The following is a 14005-nucleotide window of genomic DNA, read 5'->3' on the forward strand; positions in this document are numbered from 1 at the left end:
GGCGTAAACCCAGGAGGCGGAGCTTGCAGTGAGCTGAGATCTGGCCACTGCACTCCAGCCTGGGCGACAGAGCGAGACTCCGTCTCAAAAAAAAAAAATCATTTACTACCCATCTAAAACATCCACACTCTGGATGATAGGGTAATCACTCTGTGATTAACTATGCACATTAATAAACTTGTCTGCCTTGTCTCCTCTTTTTTTTTTTTTTTTTTTTTTGAGATCAAATTTTGCTCTTTTTGCCCAGGCTGGAGTGCAATGGGGTGATCTCTGCTCTCCGCAACCTCTGCCTGCCAGGTTCAAGTGATTTTCCTGCCTCAGCTTCCTGAGTAGCTGGGATTACAGGCACCTGACATCACACCCAGCTAATTTTGTATCTTTAGTAGAAACGGGGTTTCACCATGTTGACCAGGCTGGTCTTGAACCCTTGATCTCAGGTGGTCCGCCCTCCTCGGCCTCCCAAAATGATGGAATTATAGGCGTGAGCCACAGCACCTGGTGCCTTTTCTCGTCTTAATCTGCCTTTTGTCAACTGATTTTCGTGAACCTTCAGAGAGCAAAGGAAAGTTTTCCCTTCGCACAAGGAGTCACTTGAGCCTTCACCAGCTTTGAGAGATTATTGGCATAATAGGCTTCCCCATTGCCCCCAATCAAATGTGATGTTGGGGTACAGAGGTGAGCCTAGAATCCATGATCTAGGGCTCCAGTGCAGGTCCTATATTGTGAGTGTGGCCTGTGGGGAGAGCTGATCACGTCCTGTCTGCTGCTTCTGCAGCTTCTTTTGGGGCATCAGGGTCCCCAGAAATCAGAGACTCAACAAAGCGTGGAAATACAGGGCAGTCCACACAGAATGAACCTGAAGACCCAGCACCAAGCTCAGTGATATGGCGTTATGGTTAACAACAGGGAGGCATGGTATTCATGCTCATATGGGCAAGCAAAGTGTCAACAGGCCTGTGAGACCAAAGACAGAGTCAGCTACTCCCAGCAATCAGGAATTGGTGCACAGACCTAAAAGTTCCAAAAGTGAGTGCAGATCACACATCCTGAGAGGCTTGTTAAAATGACAGACTCCCCCAGGCTCACCATTGGGTGTTCAGAATCAAGGCCCCAGGTAATTCTGCTTCTACCTGCCACTGACCAAACTTAGAAAAACTCAAAGTTGTTGAGGGTTCTCTGAGCAAAATTCTTGGTCACCTGATTGTACAGTACAGAGGCTAGCTCAGAAATAGGAACCCAGGCTCTGCAAACAGCAGCTGGAGTTACACAGCCAGTCCTGCCTATGGGGTGTGAAAAAGCTAAGGGTCATGCAGCAACTACCTTATTTATCATATCTGTGACAATTATGGAGCATATGCATATAGATAACGTATGTACAAACATATTCAGACATGCATACAATTGTAAACCCAAAAGTGCACAAATAGGCATTCTTTTTTGGTTTTGTTTTGTTTTTATACAGAATCTTGCTCTGCCATACAGGCTAGAGTACAGTGCCACATCATGGCTCACTGCAGCCTTGACCTCCCAGGTTCAAGAAATCCTCCCACCTCAGCCTCCATGAGTAGCTGGGACTACAGGTGTGTGTCACAGTGCCGAGCTAATTTTTAAGTTTTTCATAGAGATGGGATCTTGCTATGTTATCCAGGCTGGTCTCAAACTCCCAGGCTCAAGTGATCCTCTTGCCTCAGCCTCCCAAAGTGCTAGGATTACAGGCCTGAGCCACTACACCTGGCCAGGTATTCTTTTTTTAAAAAGTTATGTTATTAATATTATACTTTCAAAATGTTAAGTAGTATAAAAATATTGGCCAGGCACAGTGGCTCACGGGCCGGACACGGTGGCTCACACCTGTAATCCCAGCACTTTGGGAGGCTGAGGCAGGCAGATCACCTGAGGTCAGGAGTTCGAGACCAGCCTGGCATACATAGCAAAAGTCCATCTCTACTAAAAATACAAAATTAGCGAGGTGTGGTGGCACATACCTGTAATCCCAGCTACTCAGGAGGCTAAGGCAGAAGAATCACTTGAACCTGTGAGGCAGAGGTTCCAGTGAGCAGAGATCGCACCATTGCACTGTAGCCTGGGCAGCAGAGCAAGACTGATTCCAAAAAAAAAAAAAAAAAAAATTGTTAATAGCCACACACAGTGAGACCCTCATCTCTACAATTACAAAATTAGCTGGGCATGGTGGTATACACCAATAGTTCCAGCTGCTTGGGAGGCTAAGATAGGATGATCGCTTGAGCCCAGGAGTTCAAAGCTACAGTGAGCTATGACAGCAACACTGCATTTCAGCCTGGGAGACAGAGCAAGACCTTGTCTCAACAACAACCAAAAAAAGTTAGTTAATTATTAACACTTCACAGAACAATGCGGCAAGTCCAATTATTGACCAGTTTATTGTTTCTAACTTTTTTTTAGGATTCAGTTTTTTGTTTTTTGGTTTTTTTTTGAGAGAGAGATGCTCACTCTGTTGCCCAGGCTGTAGTGCAGTGACATGATATCGGCTCACTGCAACCTCCACCTCCCTGGTTCAAGTGATTCTCCTGCCTCAGCATCCTGAGTAGCTGGGACTACATGGACTTGCCAACATGCCTGGCTAATTTTTGTTTTTTTTTTTTTTTTTTTTTTTGAGACGGAGTCTCGCTCTGTCGCCCAGGCTGGAGTGCAGTGGCCGGATCTCAGCTCACTGCAAGCTCCGCCTCCCGGGTTCACGCCATTCTCCTGCCTCAGCCTCCCAAGTAGCTGGGACTACAGGCGCCCGCCACCTCGCCCGGCTAGTTTTTGTATTTTTTAGTAGAGACGGGGTTTCACCGTGTTAGCCAGGATGGTCTCGATCTCCTGACCTCGTGATCCGCCCGTCTCGGCCTCCCAAAGTGCTGGGATTACAGGCGTGAGCCACCGCGCCCGGCCAATTTTTGTATTTTTAGTAGAGATGGGGGTTTCACCACGTTGGCCAGACTGGTCTCGAACTCCTGACCTCAAGTGATCCACCCATCAGCCTCCCAAAGTGCTGGGATTACAGGCATGAGTCACCATGCCCGGCCAATTCAGATTTTCTTAGAGCATAATACTTACTAATATAGACAAGATAAACTTCTGTACCCCATCTTTTAAAATATTTATTGAAATATTTCAATACATAAAATTCACCCACTTAAAGTATACAATCCATGGCTTTAGTGTATTCACAGATTTTTGCAACCATCAACATAAATTAAGTATAGAACATGTTTATCACCCTATTCCCATTAGCAATCACTTCCCATTTCTCTTGGCAAGAACTCTTCTACTTTTTATCTCTATGGATGTCCTAGTCTGGACATTTCATTTAAATGAAATCTTTGGGACTGGCTTCTTTCACTTATGTTTTCAAGGTTCATCCATGTTGTAGCAAGTGTTAGTACTTTATTACTTTTTATGGCTGAATAATATTCCATTGTATGAATCCACCTCATTCATCAGTTGCTGGATATTTAGGTTGCTTCTATTTTGGCTGTTATGAATAATGCTGGCATGTGCATTCATTACAACTTTTTTGTGGACATGTATTTTCAGTTCTCTTGGGTATATTATAAATTGCTGGGTCATATGGTAACTCTTTGTTTAACTTTTTGTTTTGTTTTTTTTGAGACAGGGTCTCACTCCTTCACCCAGCTTGGAGTGCAATGGCACAATTTTGGCTCATTGCAACCGCTGCCTCCTGAGTTCAAGCGATTCTCCTGCCTCAGTCTCCCAAGTAACTGGGACTACAGGCGCACGCCACCATGCCCAGTTAATTTTGGTATTTTTAGTAGAAACGGGGGTTTCACTATGTTGGCCAGGCTGGTCTCAAACTCCTGACCTTGGGTGATGTGTGCCCGCCTCAGCCTCCCAAAGTGCTGGGATTATAGCTGTGAGCCACAATGCCCCGCTGTGTTTTTTGAACAAACTGTTTTCCACAGTGTCTGAACTGCTCCACAGTGCTACTGGTAATGAGTGAGAGTTCCAACTTCCCCACATTCTTGCCAACACTTAGTATTTTCCCTTTTTTAATTTTTAAATTATAGCCATCCCAGGGGGTACCAAGTGATACTTCATTGTTGTTTTGATTTGCATTTTCCTAATAAGTAATGATCCTGAGCATCTTTCTTGTGCTTTTTGGCCATGTGTATATCTTTTTGGGGACATGTCTATTCAGATCACTTGCCCCCTTTTTTTTCCTTTCTTTTTTTCCCTTTGTTAGAGTTAATTTTTTGCTTATGAAATATTTCAGGCCAGGCATGGTGGCTCACGCCTGTAATCCCAGCACTTTGGGAGGCCAAGGCAGGCGGATCACGAGGTCAGGAGATTGAGACCATCCTGGCTAACACAGTGAAACCCCGTCTCTATTAAAAATACACAAAATTAGCCAGGCGTGGTGGCAGGCACCTGTAGTCCCAGCTACTCTGGAGGCTGAGGCAGGAGAATGGCGTGAACCCAGGAGGCAGAGCTTGCAGTGAGCTGAGATCACGCCACTGCACTCCAGCCTGGGCGACAGAGCAAGACTCCATCTCAAAAAAAAAAAATATATATATATATATATATATATAAAAATATATATATATTTCAAACATATGGAAAATTATGGAGAATAATGTAGCAGACACCACATTACCTGCTCCATCAACATGAACCTTTCCCATATTTGCTTTAGAAGTGTTGTTGTTGCTATTTAATAGACTTTCTTTTTTTTTTTGAGACGGAGTCTCGCTCTGTCGCCCGGGCTGGAGTGCGGTGGCCGGTTCTCAGCTCACTGCAAGCTCCGCCTCCCGGGTTTATGCCATTCTCCTGCCTCAGCCTCCTAGTAGCTGGGACTACAGGTGCCCACCACCTCGCCCGGCTAGTTTTTTGTATTTTTTAGTAGAGACGGGGTTTCACCATGTTAGCCAGGATGATCTCGATCTCCTGACCTCGTGATCCGCCCGTCTCGGCCTCCCAAAGTGCTGGGATTACAGGCTTGAGCCACCGCGCCCGGCCGACTTTTTTTTTTTTTTTTTTTTTTTTTTTTAGAGCAGTTTTAGGTTCCAAGCAAAACAATAAAGGTGCCAGTCGCATAGCTCATGCCTGTAATCACAGCACTTTGAGGGGCCAAGGCAGGAGGACTGCTTGAGTCCAGGAGTTCATGACCAGCCTGGCTAACATGGTGAAACCCCATCTCTACAAAAACTGCAATAATTAGCTGGGAGTAACGGCACTTGCCTGTAGTCCCAGCTACTCAGGAGGCTGAGGCAGGAGGATCACTTGAGCCCAGGAGTTCAAGGCTACAGTGAGCTGTGATTTAAAAAGAACACTATTGGGAGGCCGAGGCGGGCGGATCATGAGGTCAGGAGATCAAGACCATCCTGGCTAACCCGGTGAAACCCCATCTCTACTAAAAAAGTACAAAAAACTAGCCGGGCAAGGTGGCAGGCACCTGTAGTCCCGGCTACTGGGGAGGCTGAGGCAGGAGAATGGTGTAAACCCGGGAGGCGGAGCTTACAGTGAGCTGAGATCCAGTCACTACACTCCAGCCTGGGCAACAGAGCGAGACTCCATCTCAAAAATAAATAAATAAATAAATACAAGAACACTAAAAGATGTAAGATTTTACTCCTACTTTCAACCTAACAAGTATCTGTACAACAATTTCAAAGGATATTGGCAAAAGACGCAGACTCTGAGACAAAGAAAAGATCTTCAGGCCGGGCGCGGTGGCTCAAGCCTGTAATCCCAGCACTTTGGGAGGTCGAGACGGGCGGATCACAAGGTCAGGAGATCGAGACCATCCTGGCTAACACGGTGAAACCCCGTCTCTACTTAAAAAAAATACAAAAACTAGCCGGGCGTGGTGACGGGCGCCTGTAGTCCCAGCTACTCTGGAGGCTGAGGCAGGAGAATAGCGGGAACCCAGGAGGCAGAGCTTGCAGTGAGCTGAGATCCGGCCACTGCACTCCAGCCTGGGCGACAGAGCGAGACTCTGGTGAAAAAAAAAAAAAAAAGAAAAGAAAAGATCTTCATTACTCACAGCACAACAAGCAGCATGAGCTTCATGTTTGCTCTGCTTCCCCTTATCCCCCAAGTCCCACAGGCGCTATGCCAAGGGGCACAGTTAGATGAGGTATACAAAGTGGGTTTGTTTCACAGCTGAAGAACCCCAAATTGAAAGAACATCAATAATTAATAAAGAAGAACTACAAACATATTTGCCCAAACTTTTCTCCAGAGCAATTACTTTTATCTGGACAGTAAATAAACCTGCCCTTTGCTCTGGAGATAGACACTATCTCCAGGCTGTTTCAAGGACAAACATCCTTAAAAAGATATAACTTTTTTTTTTTTTTTAAGTATCTTTAAAACATAGGCACAGGGTCCCACCGTTTTGCCCAGGTTGGTCTCAAACTTCTGACCTCAGGCAATCCTCCTGCCCCAGCCTCCCAAAGTGTTGGGATTACAGGCATGAGCCAACATGCTGGCCTTTGTCTAACTCTTAATATGTACAAATAGGCTGGGCACAGTGGCTCACACCTGTAATCTCAGCACTTGGTTTTTTTTGTTTTTCTTTTGAGATGGAGTTTCGCTCTTGTTGCCCAGGCTGGAATACAATGGCGCAATCTTGGCTGACGGCAACCTCCGCCTCTTGGAATCAACTGATTCTCCTGCCTCAATCTCCCAAGTAGCTGGGATTACAGGTGCATGCCAATACACCTGGCTAATCGGGGTTTTGCCATGTTGGCCAGGCAGGTCTCGAACTCCTGACCTTAGGTGTTCCACCCACCTCGGTCTCCCAAAGTGCTGGGATTATAGGCATGAGCCACAGTACCCGGCCAATCTCAGCATTTTGGGAAGCCAAAGTGAGAGGATTGCTTGAGTCCAGGAGTTCAAGACCAACTTGGGCAACATAGTGGGACCCTGTCTCTACAAAAAAATAAAAAATTAGCCGTGTGGTGTTACACACCTATAGTCCCAGCTACTCAGGAAGCTGAGGTGGGAGAATTGCTTGAGACTGGGAGGTTGAGGCTGTGGGGAGCCATGATTGTGCCACTGCACTTTAGCCAGGGTGACAAAGTGAGAACCTGTCTCAAAAAAAAAAAAAAAAAAAAAGGAGGAGCAGGGGGAAGGATAGCATTAGGAGATATACCTAATGTAAATGATGAGTTAATGGGTGCAGCACACCAATATGGTACATGTATATATATGTAACAAACCTGCACGTTGTGCACATGTACCCTAGAACTTAAAGTATAATAAAAAATTAAAAAATAAAATGAACTTAAGAACTCAAAAAAAAAAAGAAAAAAAAAAGGCCCAGCACGGTGTCTCACGCCTGTAATCCAAGCACTTTGGGAGGCCGAGGAGGGTTGATCACCTGAAATCAGGAGTTTGAGACCAGCCTGGCCAACATGGCGAAACCCTGTCTCTACTAAAAATACAAAAATTAGCCAGGCATGGTGGCAGATGCCTGGAATCACAGCTACTCCAGTGGCTGAAGCAGGAGAATCGCTTGAACCTGGGAGGCAGAGATTGCAGTGAGCCGAGATCATACTACTGCACTCCAGCCAGGGCGACAGAGCTAGACTCCATCTCAAAAAAAAAAAAAGTGTGGCCGGGCACGGTGGCTCAAGCCTGTAATCCCAGCACTTTGGGAGGCCGAGACGGGCGGATCACGAGGTCAGGAGATCGAGACCATCCTGGCTAACACAGTGAAACCCCGTCTCTACTAAAAAATACAAAAAACTAGCCGGGCGACGAGGCGGGCGCCTGTAGTCCCAGCTACTCGGGAGGCTGAGACAGGAGAATGGCGTGAACCCGGGAGGCGGAGCTTGCAGTGAGCTGAGAGCCGGCCACTGCACTCCAGTCTGGGCGGCAGAGCAAGACTCCGTCTCAAAAAAAAAAAAAAAAAAAAAAAAAAGTGTGCAAATATATGAAAGGCCCATGGAGAACTGTCTCTCCACATAGGTTGAGATTCTTTTTTCTTTTTTTTTTTTCCATATGAGTATCTAATTGCTCCAGCAGAGTTTGTTGAAAAGACTATTCTTTTGCTCAATTGCCTTGGTAACTTTGTCAAAAATCAAGTAACCATATATATGTGTGAATCTATTTCTGGACTCTGTATTCTGTTCCACTGATCTATGTGTCCTTGCTTTTGCTAATACCATATTGTGGCATTTGTTATTGTTGTTGTTGTTTGTTGTTTTTGAGATGGAGTTTCATTCTTGTTGCCCAGGCTGCAGTGCAATGGCGCTATCTTGGCTCACCACAACCTCCTCCCGGGTTCAAGCGATTCTCCTGCCTCAGCCTCCCGGGTAGCTGGGATTACAGGCATGCGCCACCATGCCCGGCTAATTTTGTATTTTTAGTAGAAATGGGGTTTCACCACATTGGTCAGGCTGGTCTTGAACTCCCGACCCCAGGTGATCCACCAGCCTCGGCCTCCCAAAGTGCTGGGATTACAGGCATGAGCCACTGTGCCCAGCCTGTTTTTGTTTTTGAGATAGAGTCTTACTCTGTCACCCAGGCTGGAGTGCAGTGGCACAATCTTGGCTTACTCCAACCTCTGTCTCCCAGGTTCAAGTAATTCTCCTTCCTCAGTCTTGCAAGTAGCTGGGATTACAGATGTGCACCACCACAACTGGCTAATTTTTTTTTTTTTTTTTTGGTAGAGATGGTATTTCTCCATGTTGGTCAGGCTGGTCTCGAACCCCTGACCTCAAGTGGTCCACCTACCTCCTCAGCCTCCCAAAGTGCTGGGATTTCAGGCATGAGCCACCACACCCAACCCATACTGTGTTGATTACTATAGCTCATGAGTTTGCAAATGTAAAGGGTGGGCTACATATAATTCCTGCTACATACATGTTTTGTTTCCTTTTTCAACCATTTAAAACTGGAAAAAGCAGTTTTAGCTTTTAAGCCCTGCAAAAACAGGCTGCAGGCTAACCTGCGGGCCAGTTTGCCAATCCTGCTATAGATTTATAGTAAGTCTTAAAATCTGGTCATATGAGTTCTCCAAATATGTTCTTTTACAAAACTGTTTTGGCTGTTTTAGCTTTTGCTTTTTGATATAAATTTTAGTATCAGCCAGGCGCGGTGGCTCACGCCTGTAATCCCAGCACTTTGGGAGGCTAAGGCGGGCGGACCAGGAGGTCAAGAGATTGAGACCATCCCGGCTAACTCAGTGAAACCCCATCTCTACTAAAAATACAAAAAATTAGCTGGGTGTGGTGGCACGCGCCTGTAGTCCCAGCTACTCAGGAGGCTGAGGCAGGAGAATTGCTTGAACCCGAGAGGCGAAGGTTGCAGTGAACCGAGATCGCGCCACTGCATTCCAGCCTGGGTGACAGAGTGAGACTCAATCTCAAAAAAAAAAAAAAAAAATTAGCATCAATTTCTAGAAATACAGGCTGCTGGTATTTTAATTGGGATTATATTTAGTCCATAGATCAACTTGGGGAGAATCAACATCATTATATCAAATCCCCCAATCCATGAACACGGTATGGTGTATCTCTCCATTATTTAGGCCTTCTTGTTGTTGTGGTATATTTTTTTTTTTTTTTTTTTTTTTTTTTTTTTTTTGAGACGGAGTCTCGCTCTGTGGCCCAGGCTGGAGTGCAGTGGCCGGATCTCAGCTCACTGCAAGCTCCGCCTCCCAGGTTTACGCCATTCTCCTGCCTCAGCCTCCCGAGTAGCTGGGACCACAGGCGCCCGCCACCTTGCCCGGCTAGTTTTTTGTATTTTTTAGTGGAGATGGGGTTTCACCGTGTTAGCCAGGATGGTCTCGATCTCCTGACCTCGTGATCCACCTGTCTCGGCCTCCCAAAGTGCTGGGATTACAGGCTTGAGCCACCGCGCCTGGTCTTTTTTTTTTTTTTTAACTGGGGACACACAGGCTTTGGTGGAAGCTCACAGCAGCTTTGACCTCCTGGACTCAAGCAATCCTCCTACCTCAGCCTCCCAGGTAGCTGGGACGACAGGCGTGCCACCACGCCCGGCTAATTTTAAATTTTTCATAGAGACAGGGTTTTGTCATGTTGCCCAGGCTGGTCTCGAACTCACTCCTGGGCTCAAGAAATTCTTCTGCCTTAGCCGCCCAAAGTTTGGGGATTATAGGTGTAAGCCACCGTGCCCAGTCCTCATGCACACTTTTAAAGTTTTTACTATGTTTTGCCAAATCCAGGTTTATACCTAAGTTTCCATACCTATCAGTTACAGGCTTACTCTTCAAAGCTGGTGAACAGCTACAGCAATCATTACTCTCATATTCTTGAATTTCCAGACTCTTTTGAGCAGCCTTTTTCCTCTTTGTGCAGCCCCCTGACTCTGTGGCTGATGTGCAATAGAAGCGCCTCGGCCTCCCAAAGTGCTGGGATTACAGGTGTGAGCCACCACGCCCAGCCTTCCAGCTGGTCCTTATTTATCCTCCAGCACTTTCAGCTGTTCTATTCCAATTTTGATCCATGCAACGTGGGGGGGGGGGGTGAGGGTGGGGGGGACAATCCAACAGGTGAATCCTCTCCCACACCTGGAAATGGCTCAAGGAGGCCTCCTAGTGGGTTACGGGACCACTGAGCCATGGACCCCAGGGTCATCTTCCCACCACAGTCAAGCTCAGCACGTAACTTAAATGCATAGTGGTCCCGGAAGTGTCAAGGAGAAAAAAATGCCCATTTTTTCCCCCTCCATACACAACAAAACTGTTCTAATACAGCCAAATGAACTGGAGAAGCAGTTTTATTCTTGCCCTTCCTGCCAAGAAAAAAATGAAAATGCAGGTGCCACGAAAATACTAAATGGAAGCCGGAGGCAGTGGCTCACGTCTTTAATCCTAGCACTTTGGGAGGCCAAGGTGGGTAGATCGCCTGAGGTCAGGAGTTTGAGACTAGCCTGGCCAACGTGTTGAAACCCCATCTCTACTAAAAATACAAAATTAGCCAGGTGTGGTGGCAGGTGCCTGTAATCCCAGCTACTTGGGAGGCTGAGGCAGGAGAATCACTTGAACCCAGGAGGCAGAGGTTGCAGGGAGGTGGAGGTTGCAGTGACCTGAGATCGCCCGTTGCACTTCAGCCTGGGCAACAGAGCAAGACTCTGTCTCAAAAAAAAAAAAAAAACCTTAGTAGAGAGTGCTCTTGGAGCAGGGTTTCCAGCCTTTCAGAGGAAAGCTGCAAAACACTAAAAGCTTTCAAACTTTGGGATCTTCAGCTCTTACAGAAGTATCTAAGTCAGGTGTGGTGGTGCACACCTGTAATCCCAGCTACTTGGGAGGATCCCTTGAGCCCAGAAGTCCAAGGTCAAGCCTAGGCAACTTGGCAAGACTTGTCTCTAAAAAAAAAAAAAAAAAAAAAAAAAAATTCTAGGTTGGGTGCGGTGGCTTACACCTGTAATGCCAGCACTTTGGAAGACCAAGGCAGGTAGATCACTTGAGGTCAGGGGTTCAAGACCAACCTGGCCAACATGGTGAAACCCCCTCTCTACCAAAAATACAAAAATTAGCGGGACGTGGTGGTGCGCACCTATAATCCCAGCTACTTAGGAGGCTAAGGTGGGAGAATCACTTTAACCCGGGGGGCGGGGAGCTGCAGTGAGCAGAGATTGTGCCACTGCGTTCCAGCCTGGGCAACAGAGTGAATCTCTGTCTCAACAAAAACAAAACAAAACATAAATTCTGACTATTCCTTTCCTAGGGCTTCTCCAGCATCCTGACTCTCCAACAGCACTGGGCTTTCACAAGGACAAATAATATGCAAAACTTTTTAGGAGTCTACTTATGATAATCGCCTTAAATTAACATCACAAAGCAATGGAAATTGTATTCCCCTAAGGCTTCTTATGGCAGGAAGTTACCCAGCTCCTGACTGAAAAGGTAGTGACGATTAAAATTAGGTTGGTTAGCTTCTGTCTTGCAAAGCTTGTCTGTTAATCCATTACTTGTATTCATATAAAATGGCATTTCTATATCAAAATGCGTGAATGTTTTAATCTGTTGTAAATATAAGCTTTTTTTTTTCCGTTCAAACCGACAAGTCTTTCCTCTGCCAGAAACCTTAAAACTGGTATTCTTAAAACAGTACTCTACTAGCTGCTTTTACTTTACTGGATGGATGTTCAGCGTTCAGATCACAGAAAGTCAGTCCTTCACTATTTTGCTAGCCTCAGGCCATACCAGGAGAACTTCAGTGTGAGTGTCTTATTTTAAGCCTATCATCGGTAAACTAAAGTGCTCACAGGAAGATGGAGGAGGAGAACTGCAGATCAGGTTACTGGAGGAGCAGAGAATGCATTCCAGAAGACCTGTAATGTCTTCAGACCCTTGAAGGCTGTTTTGTAGAAGATGGCTTGTTCTTCCTTAATTTTCTTTTTTTTTTTTTTTTTTTTTTTTTTTTTTTTTGAGACAGAGTCTCGCTCTGTCGCCCAGGCTGGAGTGCAGTGGCCGGATCTCAGCTCACTGCAAGCTCCGCCTCCCGGGTTTACGCCATTCTCCTGCCTCAGCCTCCCGAGTAGCTGGGACTACAGGCGCCCGCCACCTCGCCCGGCTAGTTTTTTGTATTTTTTTTAGTAGAGACGGGGTTTCACCGTGTTAGCCAGGATGGTCTCGAACTCCTGACCTCGTGATCCGCCCGTCTCGGCCTCCCAAAGTGCTGGGATTACAGGCTTGAGCCACCGCGCCCGGCCTCTTCCTTAATTTTCAAGGCAAGCATAGGGCCAAAGAGTGAGAGCTATATAAAGCTAGATTTCATCTTTAAATGGAAGATCTTTAAACAATTAGAGCTGTCTGAAAGATACAAACACTTTCTTGGATTGAACTGAGCTCCTAAGTCACTGGGAGAATTCAAAAGAATGGTCATCTCACAGGTCTACAATAAATGGATGATTGAACATGATTGAATATTTTACATGATTACTTTATAATTAAGTATATATATATATATGGACACAGTCATTTGTTTTTAGAAAGCTTTGAAAATGTTTAAGCAAACTTAAACATTTTTATTTTATTTTATTTTTATTAAATAGAGACAGAGTCTCACTGTGTTGCCCAGGCTGGTCTCAAAACTCCTGAACTCAAGCAATCCTCCCACCTCGGCCTCCTAATAAGCAAACTCTTGTTATTCTGACCACTAGTTTGTAGAATAGAGCCATGTGGCTAATCATCTTAATCCCACTTGGGTTTTCGAAACCCTTTGCCTGGCTGGCTGTTGTTGACACTGTGTAGGGGCAAAGAAGGAAAGCTTCTGCCTTTACTTTCTTAAGGTTCACTGAAAATGACAAAAGGCAGGTAGGAGAAAAAGGCATACAAATTTATTTAAAATGCAGAGCACAGGGGAACTGCATGAGAATGATTACCCAATAACCCAATGAGGCCTAGAGGTTTATAGACCCTTCTTCATGGAGGAAGGAGAGATGAGGGTGTAGGAGTGAAAGATTTTTAGTGGGAAATGAATGGACCCAGAGGCAGACTTTATCTTGTGAATGGTTCTCTGGCAATTTAATGGGGCGGGAGAACAAACAATGGTTTGGGAAGAAGTTTGTCTGGGCTGTAGCTACGGTGTTTAATGTTCAGTCTCTTCCTCTGTGATAGAAGTTTTAATTTTCTCTGGTTAATGAAATTTCAGGGAAGGGATAAAAGGCAATTGTGTTCCTCTTCGGGGGTCCAGTTTCTAGGTAGAGAAGGGAACTTCAGAGAACAGCTTCATTCTGTGCTTTGGGAGAGACAGGATCAGAGAGAAAGGGAGGTAGGGGAAGGTCAGAGGGAGACCCTAGACTGAGGCTTATTTCTGAGGCCTTTCAATTTTCAAAGCACTCAGCATGCTGAAGCATCATATTTTGCGGTATGGCTTTCTGTGCTCCAAAATCTGCTCAAAAAAAGGAATAATTAATGTCAAAACAATAAAAATGCTTTATATTTGTATTCTTCTGCATTTGTACATACCCAGATTTTAGCTGTTTCTCTTTTACTGTATAAATTTATGTATTTCCAAATTACATATTTATATATTCCAGAGAT

The sequence above is a fragment of the Rhinopithecus roxellana genome, chromosome 3 (assembly GCF_007565055.1).
Source record: "Rhinopithecus roxellana isolate Shanxi Qingling chromosome 3, ASM756505v1, whole genome shotgun sequence".
NCBI classification, from domain to species: domain Eukaryota; kingdom Metazoa; phylum Chordata; class Mammalia; order Primates; family Cercopithecidae; genus Rhinopithecus; species Rhinopithecus roxellana.